Source organism: Lissotriton vulgaris, chromosome 3_1 (genome assembly GCF_964263255.1).
Source record: "Lissotriton vulgaris chromosome 3_1, aLisVul1.2, whole genome shotgun sequence".
Lineage (NCBI taxonomy): Eukaryota > Metazoa > Chordata > Amphibia > Caudata > Salamandridae > Lissotriton > Lissotriton vulgaris.
This window is the reverse complement of record NC_141689.1, coordinates 983,177,949-983,190,769: the sequence shown is the minus strand read 5'-3', so window position 1 is coordinate 983,190,769 and position 12,821 is coordinate 983,177,949. Positions and strand designations below refer to the sequence as shown.

Below are 12,821 nucleotides of genomic sequence, written 5' to 3'. Positions count from 1 at the left end.
TCGGGGGGACCGATTGGTCGCCCCTTTCCATATGGCCGAGATACCCGCCACCCCCTCTCAACACAATCCCCAAGAATTGGGAAACCGGAAACAGTTCTTGAACTTTTGGAAGGCGGGAAGGGAGTCACCCTTCCCGGCCGTATTTATTAAAATATGAAACAAAAAGAAAACATTAAAATAACAGTTTCATATAATGTACAATTTCATTTCCACATTACGATGTTGGCTAACCTTAACAGATCGCTAATACAAAGGTTCTCCTAGCCGAACTAACATCCTACAAAACATTTGACTTGAAATTGTACATCCTAACGTTAAGGGCCAACGGCAAGGTCGTAACCGGTGTCAGATCCCTAAACCAGAAATACCCCCCTCACTTGTGAGAGGGGCGACCGCACAGAGGCGTACCTCAAGTGCATTTACCAATTTCCCTTTGTACTTGACGGGGGCCCAAATAAACTCGACGCCATTTAACGGTCGTTCGAGGACTCGTGTGAGGTGTCTAAAAGGTAGCGTAAACCCCCTCCCGCACCCCACACAACTTACCCATCTGCCGTCGCAGATGTCCTGGCCCCGGGAAATTCCCCAGGAGGGGCCGTAGCCCCTCCTATCCAGGAAGGGGCCTTGACCACCTTTCCTTTCCTTCCGGCGGCCTCTCCTTAGATAGGACCGCCTCCCCATTGAGGGGCCAATTGGCCACCTCCCCCGCGCGCTCCCATCCGTAATGGGTGACGCCCCCTCATAGGGATCTTCCAATTACTGCTCACCGATCATGACCTTACCGCCACAGGCCGGATAGTTGACCGGCTATCCGGACCCCCCACAAAACACTGCTACCTAAAGGTCATGCTGTAAACTCCTTAACCATGCTATGAAGTCTCCTATGAGTAATTCGTTCCCCACCCGGGACAAATGAACACCGTCCCCCAAATACATACTGTCCCCCTTAATACAACCATGCGGTACAGAATGCAGTGTACTTGAACGAAACAATCTACTCATTTTATTATTAATTTTCCGTACTGAATGATTCAGTGCAGAAACAGAAATAGCCCCCCGCCACACTTTCCGTGGGATCATATGGGACCATGCAATTGTGCACCCTGGAACTCTTCTCGCTAACCAACTTACCGTGGAAAGCATCGCCTCAAGAAGAAGTCGTCTACCAGTGGTCACCAAATCATTGCCCCCAAGATGTACTATGACTACAGACGGCGGTGACCTTGTCCGCCCTAACAAAACCTCGAAAAATGTTTGAAACTGGTCAATACAGAGCCCGCCCTTTCCGTAGAAGGACACACTGTACCCGTATTCCCCAGCCACGTGAGTCATGTTACCTGCTTTGAATACGTCCGCGGCACGCCTCACGTATGAGTGGCCCACGACCCACACCTCCTTTTTCACAGCCGGTAATGTCTGACCGCTGGCCCCCCGGTGTTGGGCCGACTGGATAGTCCGCCCCGCCTCGTAGGCTTGCGCAACTGAAAACCAAACAAAAACAAGAAGCGTGAGTACATCACTACAGCTTCACAACATGTGCAACCGTACATACCTCTTATAACAATTCGAGGACCAACGCCCCACACGTTTTATTTGATCAACATTCAGACCCCTGGCTGTAGCTTCCGTAGCAGCCCCTATCCGAAAGGAATGGGTCCCAAAGTCGCCGGGGTTCAAGCCCGCGGCAGAAATCGACATCGCAAGCACCCGCTGAAACTGAAACCTCGTCAGTGGGGTGGCGTCAGCGTGTCTTAACAAGGCCCCCCCCCATGCTGCCACCCTCTGCGCTAAATATGTTTCCACGCACCCAACAGGGCACATGGCGGACCCGGGGATCCTCTGGATGATTACACAGTCCCCGATTGCATCCTGATCGGATTTGGACTTTACAAACGAGACCGTCATCGTCTCCTCTCTGACCTGAATGTGTTCCCGGCACAGTCCCCCCATCGTATCCTGCTTGTTCTTTGCCACTAATTCGCTTACCCGCATAGCCCCATGGAATGCTAATGCAAATGCGGCTCGGAACAACACTGCTTCGTACTGGGATGAACATGTTACCGGTAGCACGGATAATAACAGGGCCAACCTATCCAAACCTATCAGGTGCCTATCGTCTACTCTGCGACCCTCAAGGCGTTGCCACCCCATAGCGCTTTCTGCACAACGAAAGACGCCGTCGGGTCCTTGATCCCATGAGCCCTTGCCATGAAGGAAATGGCGGCCCGATGCCTCTGGGCCGTAGCTACTGACTTGCCTGCGTGACGCAAAGAGAGCAGGAATCTTACTACAGACTCTTCCAGACCCCAAAGCTCCCTCCCGGAAGTACCCAAAAAGGCCCAATAGGAACGGAACGCCCCTTCATATGCCTTCCTCGTCCTGGGTGCTAAACTCTCTCCCACGAGGTCTTGTAGTTCGGGGCACCGAGAGACCAGAGAGCTTCGGGAAAGGGTGCCGCCACCGGGTCCGCTGTGGGCAGAAAACCCCAGAAGGCCTGCATACGGAAACGAGAGAGCGCATCAGCCGCTTGGTTCATCACCCCCGGCACGTGCCGCGCCCTAAACAGTACATTTAGTTGCATGCACAACAACACAATTTCCTTGAGTAATCGGAGAATCAATTTGCAACGTGCTGCCTGACTATTGATACACTCAACCACGGTCATGTTATCAGACCAGAAAACCACAGAGTGACCCCTAAACCCTTCTGGCCATGTTCTCAAGGCCACCAGAATAGGGAATAGTTCGAGAAAAGCAATGTTACTCGTCAACCCGCACTCATGCCACCATGACGGCCATTTTTGAGCCGACCATTGTGTACCCAATATGGCGCCAAAACCCACACTCCCCGCCGAGTCTGTCCATAGTCCCAACTCCTCGGAAGACACTGCTGGTTTATTCCAGACAATTCGACCATTGAAATCCGCCAGGAATGCAATCCAAATGCGCATGTCCTGGCGAACCTCTGCCGAGAGTCTCGTACGATGATGTCCTTCCTTCAAGCCGACCATGGACTGTGCAATCGAGCGGGAAAAGGGGCGCGCCATCGGCATTACTCTTAGGGCAAAATTCAACTGACCCACCACCTGTTGCAATTGATGCAAGTTCACTTTCGTTGCACGAATACATGTCTCAAGGGATAACCTGAATTTTAACACCTTTTCTTTAGGTAAACGAAAACAACCTTCCACTGAGTCGAGCTCGATCCCCAGAAACTCGATCAAGGTCGAGGGACCGACAGTCTTACCTGGCGCCAATGGCACACCAAATTGATTCATTAGGACACAAAATTCATGTAAGGCCTGTCCACACTCAGAATCCCCGGCTGCCCCCAGAAACAGAAAGTCATCGAGATAGTGCATAACATGTTGAAAACCTGTCTTCCTCGTGAATACCCACTGCAGAAAACAACTGAATTTCTCGAAATAGGCACATGAAATCGAGCATCCCATTGGCATACATTTATCCATGTAATAGCGACCCTGAAACTGGAAACCAAGGAGACGCTGATCGTCTGGGTGTACCGGGAGCAACCGGAACGCTGACTCGATGTCCGATTTGGCCATCAGCGTCCCGGGCCCCAGGCGATTCAACATGGCGACGGCCTCATCGAAAGATGCGTACCGCACCGAACATACTTCCGGATCTATCGCATCATTTACGGAAAGACCATGTGGGGCTGACAAATTGTGTATCAGCCGAAACTCCCCCGGGTCCTTCTTGGGAACCACCCCTAGAGGAGAACACACAAAATTAGCAACTGGCGGAAAATCGAATGGACCGGCGACACGACCTCGAGTCACCTCTTTCCTAATCTTTACCTGAACCACCGCCGTGTGCTGTAAGACCGACATTTGATTCTTACAGTCCGGTACCCCCTGAAAATCCCCCACTGGGATGCGGAAACCATATGAAAACCCGTTCCGCAACACCCCAGCGGAAGCATAATCCGATTATTCGCTGAGCCAAGGAATCATTGCCATGGTATCAATCGGGGTCGGTAAAGGCGCCCCTCGGACTATATTAGACCTGTTTGGCGCCTCCCTTACCACCGTTATCACCCGTTTTGGCTCTGCACATGGACTCAGGATGGGATGGCTGCCCGCATCCCCCACACTCATGTCTGAATTTGCATGACCCCTGGGGCCTGGTACATTTGCCCCTGTTAAAATTCCAACATATCCCCCTTTTACCTGTGTTGCCACTCGGCTTCGTGTGGGACTCGTTACCTGAACCTGTCCGAAAGGGCGTCCCAGAGTTTTGGCGGGAGGATTCCCCCCCGTTACTCCCTACTAATGGCACCTTCAACATCCCTGTACTCTCCATTTTTTGCCAAGACACAGAGTCGTAACAGTCCCAGGACAACAACGGGTTGTGTTCCTTAGCTTTTCTAAGCAGATTATCATAGCAGAACCACTGATTGCCCCCATATGCCACAGAATACTCCATAATACGTGACTGATAGATGGGTAACTCGGTCAACAACTCAGGTCTGCATTCCCCCATGATGGAAGTAAAAATTCCCCACGCTCTGCCCCAAGTACCAATGGTCTCATCAACCTTAAAGGCGGCCATCTTAGCGCGCCAAACACTCGGATGCATGAGCTCCTTTTGACTCTTTACATGCTCGATCTCGTAATGGTCGGTAAGCAATGAAAACATGTTTACATATTTGTCCGCCCAAATCAACTCCTTGACTTCTAGTGGGACGTGCTGGGCAATCTTCTCCTTTCGAGAAGGTGCAGAGTCCCCCCCCGCAATCGGCAATGGCCGCTTACCTGAAGTAGACCCCACGCTTGTCGCCGAACTTGGGCCTGCTGTACTTCCAACCGCTGGGACCTGCGGGGGAACAGGAGATGGAGCTTTCGCAGCCTCCCTCGATTCCCGCAGTTGTCTCATCACTGCCCGGGCGTCGTCAGCCGTGGCGCCCTCGCTATCGTTTCCCAACCACGCTGCCAATTGCGCCGCTAACTCGGGGGGGCATATCCTCCCTGTTCGCAGGGGTGACCACTACAGGGATTGGGTTCCCCTCCTTTGGCGCCGGGGTTGGCTCTTCTCGTGGCGCTTCGGGAACCGGGGTCTCCCCCCCAAGTGCTCCCCTTCTAGGCCTCTTGCTCTTTCCACCGGGAATTGTTCCCGGTAAAGGCCGTTTCGGTCCTCCCTCCCCGTCCTTGGCCTCAACCTTTCTCTTCAGATCGGCTATCTCCTTCATGAGCATACGGAGCATCTCATCGGTACCGACCCGCTTTCCGACCTTCTTGGGCATTCTTAGATGGGATATCTGTAAGACAAAAAGAGAGATTACAACGCTCAAAATTGCTCTTCGTTCCGTCTCGAGCTCACGTGCAGCGGGGAGGTGCAGCTTCAGAGCACAGGAACAAGAGGATGCTTTGTTAGCTTCCGCTCCTTTTATCCGTCTTCAGGGTGGGCGTGAACCCGCCCCCGCCTGCCTCCAAGGGCGTGGCCGGCCGTGTTGGTGTCTAGGCCAGCCCACTCTAGGGCGGGAAAAAGGCGCGCCCCGGCTACGCCGCTTCGGGCATACCAGCCGAGACTCGCCTCCCGCCCAAGATGGCTTCCCGGGGGGATCGTGGTACTCGACCATACGTTCGGGGGGACAGATTGGTCGCCCCTTTCCACATAAGGCCTTGCCCTCTCCCTTCACCACTGTGGAAACGAGTCCCTGGGCTGGTTTTAATATGGGGGAATAATTCCCCTTGCATCTTGAGGGTCACTGGGCGACAACTAGCCCACCAGGTACATCCAGTAAGCGCCACAGAACTGCGTAGCGGAGATCTGTCTGAGACCACACCCATTTTTACACCTACAATGGTGCCTACTGGACATACCTGGTGGGCTAGTTGGCCCCCAGGGACCCCCAGGATTTAAGGGGACTTAATCCCCCAACTTAAAACTTGCCACAGGGCGGTTTGCACACTTGTCACATCAGGCCATGCCCCCTCCCTGCACCACTGTGCAAATGTGCCCCCTGGAGCGTTGTAAATTGGGGGATTACATCCCCTTGAGTCCTGAGGGTCCCTGGGGGCCAACTAGCCCACCAGCTACCTCAAGTAAGCACCTCAGAGCTGCGTGGCAGAGAGGTGTAAAAAGGGGCATTGCCTCTCATCACCTCTCTGCAACACAGCTCCCTGGTGCATACTGGAAGTACCTGGTGGGCGAGTTCGTCCCTAGGGACCAGCCTCAGGATTGAAGGGGACTTAATCCTCTAATTTAGAATGTGCCAGATGGTGCAAACGCGCCCCCTGGAGCGTTGTAAATTGGGGGATTACATCCCCTCAAGTCCTGATGGTCCCTGGGGGCCAACTAGCCCACCAGGTACCACCAGTAAGCATAACGGAGCTGCGTTTCAGAGAGGTGTAAAAGGGGCGTGGCCTCTGAACACCACTCTGCAACACAGCTCCCTGGCGCATACGGGAGGTACCTGGTGGGCTAGTTGGCCCCCCGGGACCCTCAGGATTCAAAAGGACTTAATCCCCCAACTTAAATAGCACCAAAGGACGAGTTTGCACACATCACATCAGGCCACGCCCTCTCCCTGCACCACTGTGCAAACGCAGCCCCTGGTGCATTTTAAATTGGGGGATTAGGTCCCCTTGAGTCCTGAGGGTCCCTGGGGGCCAACTGGCCCACCACCTACTTCCAGTAGTGCCACAGAGCAGCGTTGCAGAGTGGTATAAAAAGGGTGTGTGGCTTTTGACCCCCTCTCTGCAACGCAGCTCCCTGGTGCTTATTGGAGGAACCTGGTGGTCTAGTTGGCCGCCAGGGACCCTCAGGATTCAAGGAGACTTAATCTCCCAACTTAAAACGTGCCACAGGGTGAGTTTGCACACTTGTCACATCAGGCCACGCACCCTCCCTGCACCACTGTGCAAATGCACCTCCTGGAGCATTGTAAATTGGGGGATTACATCCCCTTGAGTCCTAAGGGTCCCTGGGAGCCAACTAGCCCACCAGCTACCTCCAGTAAGCGCCACAGAGCTGCATTGTAGAAAGGTGTAAAAAGGGACGTGGCCCCTCAACATCTCTCTGCAACGTAGCTCCCTGGCGCATACTGGAGGTACCTGGTGGGCTAGTTCGCCCCCAGGGACCCTCAGGATTGAAGGGGACTTAATCCCCAAATTTACAATGTGCCAGAGGGTGCGTTTGCACACTTGCTATGTCAGGCCCCGCTCCCTCCCTGCACCACTGTGCAAACGCACGGAAATTTAAAAAGAAATACTTTTTCTGGCCCTGGGTGTCCTTCTGGGACCCCCTGAGCAGGCCTAGGGGGGTCAGGGTGTTTCTACCCTGCCCCCTTCTCTTGTTTTATACCTTTGTTTCTCTGTTTTCTGGTGACTCGCTTCCACCGAGCCACAAGATGGCTGCCAACACATCCTGGGTTGGAGTGTTGACAGCCAATCACAGTGATGCTTGTGCACGGGACTTAGGCTCCGCCCAGATATCAAAACCTTTATTTTTCTAATTTCTAAGCAACTACTGAATGGATGTACACCATTTAAAATAAATGGTCGCTTTCCCACACGCGAACTACCTTTGTGCCAAATTTGGGGTATTTCCATTCGGTAGTTTCAGCTGTAGCCTTGAACCAAAGTTTCTTATGGGAAATTGATTTTTTGACTCCTATTTTTTTAATTTCTCAAAAACTACTGAACGGATTTACACCATTTAAAAGAAAAGGTCGCTTTCTGAACCAAGCTCTACCTTTCTGCCAAATTTGGGGTCATTCGGTTCAGCAGTTCGGGCTGTAGCTTGTCGCAAAATTTCCTGTGAAAATTAACATAGGGAAAATGCATTTTGGGACCCCCCCCTTTTTTCTCAGCCCCTCCCCCCTCCCCCCCCCCCCCCCCCTTGACGAATCACCCCAAAACTTTTCGGATAGGAGCTGACCTGAAAAGTGCAACCTTCTGGAAAATCTCATAAAGATTATTAAAACAACGCCAAAGGATATATATAACGGAGTGAAATGCGTCATGAAAGACATCAGTCTATACATTTTCTTAAATAAAAGAACAATACTGCTTGCACGAACCTTTGGTGGATATATATATATCCTTCATTGAATAAATCGTCTTCCTGCAAACTCACTTGAGGAGTGACTGTTTCTTGGCTGTACTGTCGCTGCATTGTGAGAGACTTCGGAGGTTCAGACCTATTGGGTTCCGCCGTCCATAGACGGAACTAAGACTGCTTTTTTCATATATATATATATATATATATATATATATATATATATATATATATATATATATATATATATATATATATATATATATATATATATATATATATATATATATATATATATATATATATGTATATATATATTATTTTTTATTTTTTTTTGTCCTTATTTACTTTGTTCTTTTTTTGTGAAATGTTTTTTTATTGGTCCACACTATCACGTGTAACTTATTTTTTGATTTTGCGCCTACTGATGGGTGACATTACCATAATGTTGTGTACCTATATATATTTTGATGTATGGTCATTTATTATTTAAGCCCTGAGGAGGTCAGAGGTGAATGTGCCACAACCACGAATCACGCGTTGGCCTGTAGAGTGTATAACTTATGTACATGAAGTGCTCTAAAAGAAATAAGGAATCAAGGAAGTATCTGTGCATCAAATAAAAAAGACAACAGAAACCACGACATTTAAGCTTGTCTTACTTTGCGTGCTCAGGACAATTTATTGTATACATTTTAACCCATCTTGTTTGTGTTATATTTGGGTTGCCAGGTAGCACACCCCTGTCCTAGAGCACCGTGCTTTGGCTTGATATTTTGTCACATTCCCCTGTTACTTTGTCGAAACCGCTCGCTTGCCTGGCTTCTGGCCCCCTTTTTCAGTATTACGTTTTATTGTATTGACATTGTCGCCATTGCTTCGAGTCAAAGGAGAACAAATTGTATTTCTTTCCAGCCCACCTACACTGGTTCCAAACCCAGTTGAACAAATAAACCCGTAATGTTTGGGAAAAAAAGACTCACAAGAACAGCCCCTGGTAGGGAACAGACCCACCCCCTTCTACTGCTGATATCTCTGGTCAACTAATCGGTAATGTTTGTTACACTCCCAGAAGCACCCCATTGCATATAGGAAACATTATATATATAACAACCTCTGTACCACTTCAGAGGCCTTGAAGTCACAGGTCCCGATTCATAAACGTTGCATATTGCAATTCACAAACTTCTAAATCTCCTAACTTAAGTGCAGAGTTCTCTGCCCAGACTGTGGAGTCGCCACAGTCATAAACGTACTATTGACTCCTAGTTTGTGAATAAAACAAATTGCAAACTTACACACAAATGTAAGTTTATCATTTTGGATCAGGCCCTATGAGTAGTAACTTTACAATTGTAAATACTGACATAGGAGCCTCCATTGTGGGCGGAGACACGTAAGTCTGCACTTAGCACTAACTTTACACTCAGATGTGGCTAATAGCAAAACGTGTAAAGTTACTCCTAGGTGCTGGAATAGATTTTATTTGTGTAAATCTACATGTGCAAAGTTAACTTTGTGACCTGAGCCCTCAATAGTATAGCTGTCACTTAGTTGAGTCACCCTTGGCTGTAGTTTGGTCCTTGGTACCTACCACTAGCCCCCATGGCCTTCTCCCAGTGCCACTCATGTCTTGTATTTATGTTAGATTTTCCATTTTTCACCACCAGTAGATCCTCCTCAGAGAGACCCAGTATCACTGCGCCCTCTGGGAGTGGCATTGTGGCAAATTACATGGTGTTTCTATTCTAATTGGAACGACAGTGCAAAAGGATATGCCCAACAATATTGTATTTGTCTCTTTCCATGTTCTGTTGTGACTGGTATGAAGGTTCTACTTTTGCTCTGTGATAGGTCAGGAAATAAGTGTATATCATTTTCCTGAAATTCGACAGTTTCAGTTTTTTTTGTTTGCACAATTCCGACCTTAATGAGTAAAGATGACAGTTTGGCTAATATGTCTCTAGGTTAAGACCTCTGCCCCCTTCAGGTGAAGCCACTGTATGCACTACTACTTTACCATTTCCTGATCTTCAGGGACCTGGTAGATATGTCAAAAGAGGGAAACACAGGAGTTCACATCACACCACTACTGTCACATCCAGCACATTTCTCAGTGTTATGTTATTACTGCTTGATCTATTATTTGGGTCATCACACTTGCCCCTTGGTTCTCTTATGTGTTCTTCCATGTGGCACACCAACAGTTTTTTTCCTTCAGAGTAGGGTTCATGTTCGATGTATTTTCTTCATTTGTGTGCATTTGGTTCCCATTGGCTTGTGTGTCCATGGCAAATTTCATGATGTCTCCTGCCATCTTTATCTTTGAAGCTTTGAGCAATTGGATAAATGAAAAACCTGGCAATCTGAATTGGAGGATTTGTTGTACAGTAAGGGTGCAGGAGTTTGATACAATGTTTGGGAGTTCGATGAATTGATTACATTCACCCAGTGTATAGAAAAATGTACCATACGGGGGTCTTCCTGCCACAAGAGGAAAGTGCCAATGATGAAAAAATTAGCTACTTAGCAAACATTGGCCAACTTTCTCCAGCAGTTTGCTACCATAAGCACTTTCTATTTTTGTTTACGAAATACCACCTATTGTGAAGTGTTGGTTCTGCTGCCACTAGATCCTCTTTTATTTACATACTTCTTTTATTTATATACTTCCTTGTAGCTCAACAGACCCTGAGTTTTGCCAGCGCAGGTTGGCGCCCCATATAGCTAGTTTTACCACAGGAACTCTGACATTCAGCTATTAGGAACTTTCTGTGTAGGGTGTGTGACACAAGGGGTTTGGTTCTTGTTTAGTTACTTTTGAGTGGAGGGTGGCCTAGTGTCTTATTGTCCTTCTATAGCGCCTTCATTTTATTTGTATCCATGCATGCCACTTTTTATGTGAAAAATCTTATGTCAAGTTTAACTCAAAGCAGCACTGTGCTCATAGGTCGCACTGACATCATTGCTCAGAAGCAATATTGACTTCATCGTTCACTGGCCCCATTCATGCGCCTACCAAAAGGCTGCAGTCTGGATGCATGGCAGCACTGCCATCTTTGGATGTATGTTCAAATCTCAGGTTAGTGTAGTTCCTAATACTACGTGACTAAGTTAACAAAGAAACATGCTCAGTTGTAGGGGCTGATAGTAGTCTTCATGAAGTATGATTTATATCCCGCCACACCCGCCCCTAATACTAATCGAGAAACTGCACTGCTCTCAAACTAGCAGTCAAGAAACACGTTTCAACACCTTGGGTAATCTGCTCGCGACTCGCATCTCTTTTTCTTATACCTCTTAACTAAGGGAATAGAAACAGGCCCAGGCAATAATTCCATATGGGTGAATTAAAGAAGCAGCTGCAAACTGTTTATGATGCCACGTTGGCCTTCCACCATCAACTCAGACATCAGCATCCGATGAACAGCTCCTATCCAAGTCCCAATCAAAGTGAAGAAACGGTCAAAAAAAATATTCAGGGCGAGAAACGACAGACGGAGAAATTACCCTTGGTCCTCCATAGAGTAACTGGGCATCCCCTAATTGAATCATGATCCCTTTCCAAAAGTAGGCCTACATGACATGTCTATCTACTCTTTAAACTAAACACTTGCACTAGATTTGGTAAGCACATTACAAAGTTCAACACATCATGCAATTGCGAAAGGTGAAGATTAACTTAAATCATTCATGGATGGCAAACCTGCCAGTCAGGTGTGAAGCAGTCTGAAGTAAAATCAGTTGCTATAAACTTAAGTTGCGAAATGCTTCTCCCTTTTCTGTAAAGGGCTTGCCGTGTTGTGATATTCGCTAATCTAGGCAAAAATTATACTGAATTTTCAAATTTTGGGCATACCTGACCTTCGATACACGGAGCATTTTCAAAAATGGACAAGAGCACCTACGAATAACATATCCACGACTCAAATTACTTTCATATTTCACTATAATAATTTTCAACACTAATCCTTTATGGGTTCCGTAGTAGCGTGCTACTTGCCAAAAAAGCGCCTCAAACCCCCATCAGGGGTAACAAGCGCTATATAAATACTAACTTTTTTTCCTCTTCTATCCCTCCGCTATCCTTCGCAATCCAAATAACTGTCTAATATCCACCACTCAAATTACTTTTACATTTCACTATACTAATTCACCATTAATCCTTTATTGGTTCTGCAGTAGCGTGCTACTCACTAAAAAAGCACTTCGACGCCTCGCCAGGGGTAGTAAGTGCTATATACATGCAATTACAATACAACACAATAGGCGTGTTGTGTCAAAACTGATAAAAACGTTGTGACTGAATCAAAAAACATGTTTCTAAAAATCTTTCCTAATATTATCATATCAGGCAGACGGGCTCACATCTCCGAAGCAAGGTGAAATAAACACCTTAGAAAAAATAGCATTTCTTCCTTACGCTTTTCTCCCCTGCGGCAAGAAAGTCATTGAAACGATTGCGAATGGCTTTTAGGGTTTTCACGATTTCTGACAGTGTGAATATTTTTATTCACTCTATTTGTCTGCGCTGTTTGCATTTCGGATAATTTATCGTTGTCTTCTAGCAATGCACAGTGGCTTGTGCTGTTATAGTTCTGCTGCTGCCAAGCTATGCTGCTCCTGAACAAACAGCACTTAATCATTGACGCAATGCAACTGTATGTACAGGTTGGCATTTTATCCCTTCCATCTGCCTTCTACCTGATAAATTACTGTTTTGGTAACATGTATACAAACACTATTTATTACTCTGCTCAAAAGTGTCCACAAAAAAGGCTGTTGCCCTTAAGTGGT

General features: G+C 47.7%; 1 protein-coding gene across 4 annotated transcripts in view; it reads right to left on the bottom strand.

Annotated features, from left to right (window-relative positions):
• LOC147727294 (protein prune homolog 2-like) overlaps positions 1-12,821 on the bottom strand; it is a 1,486,257-nt gene that overhangs the window by 695,442 nt on the left and 777,994 nt on the right. The gene's annotated exons all lie outside the window — the stretch shown is intronic.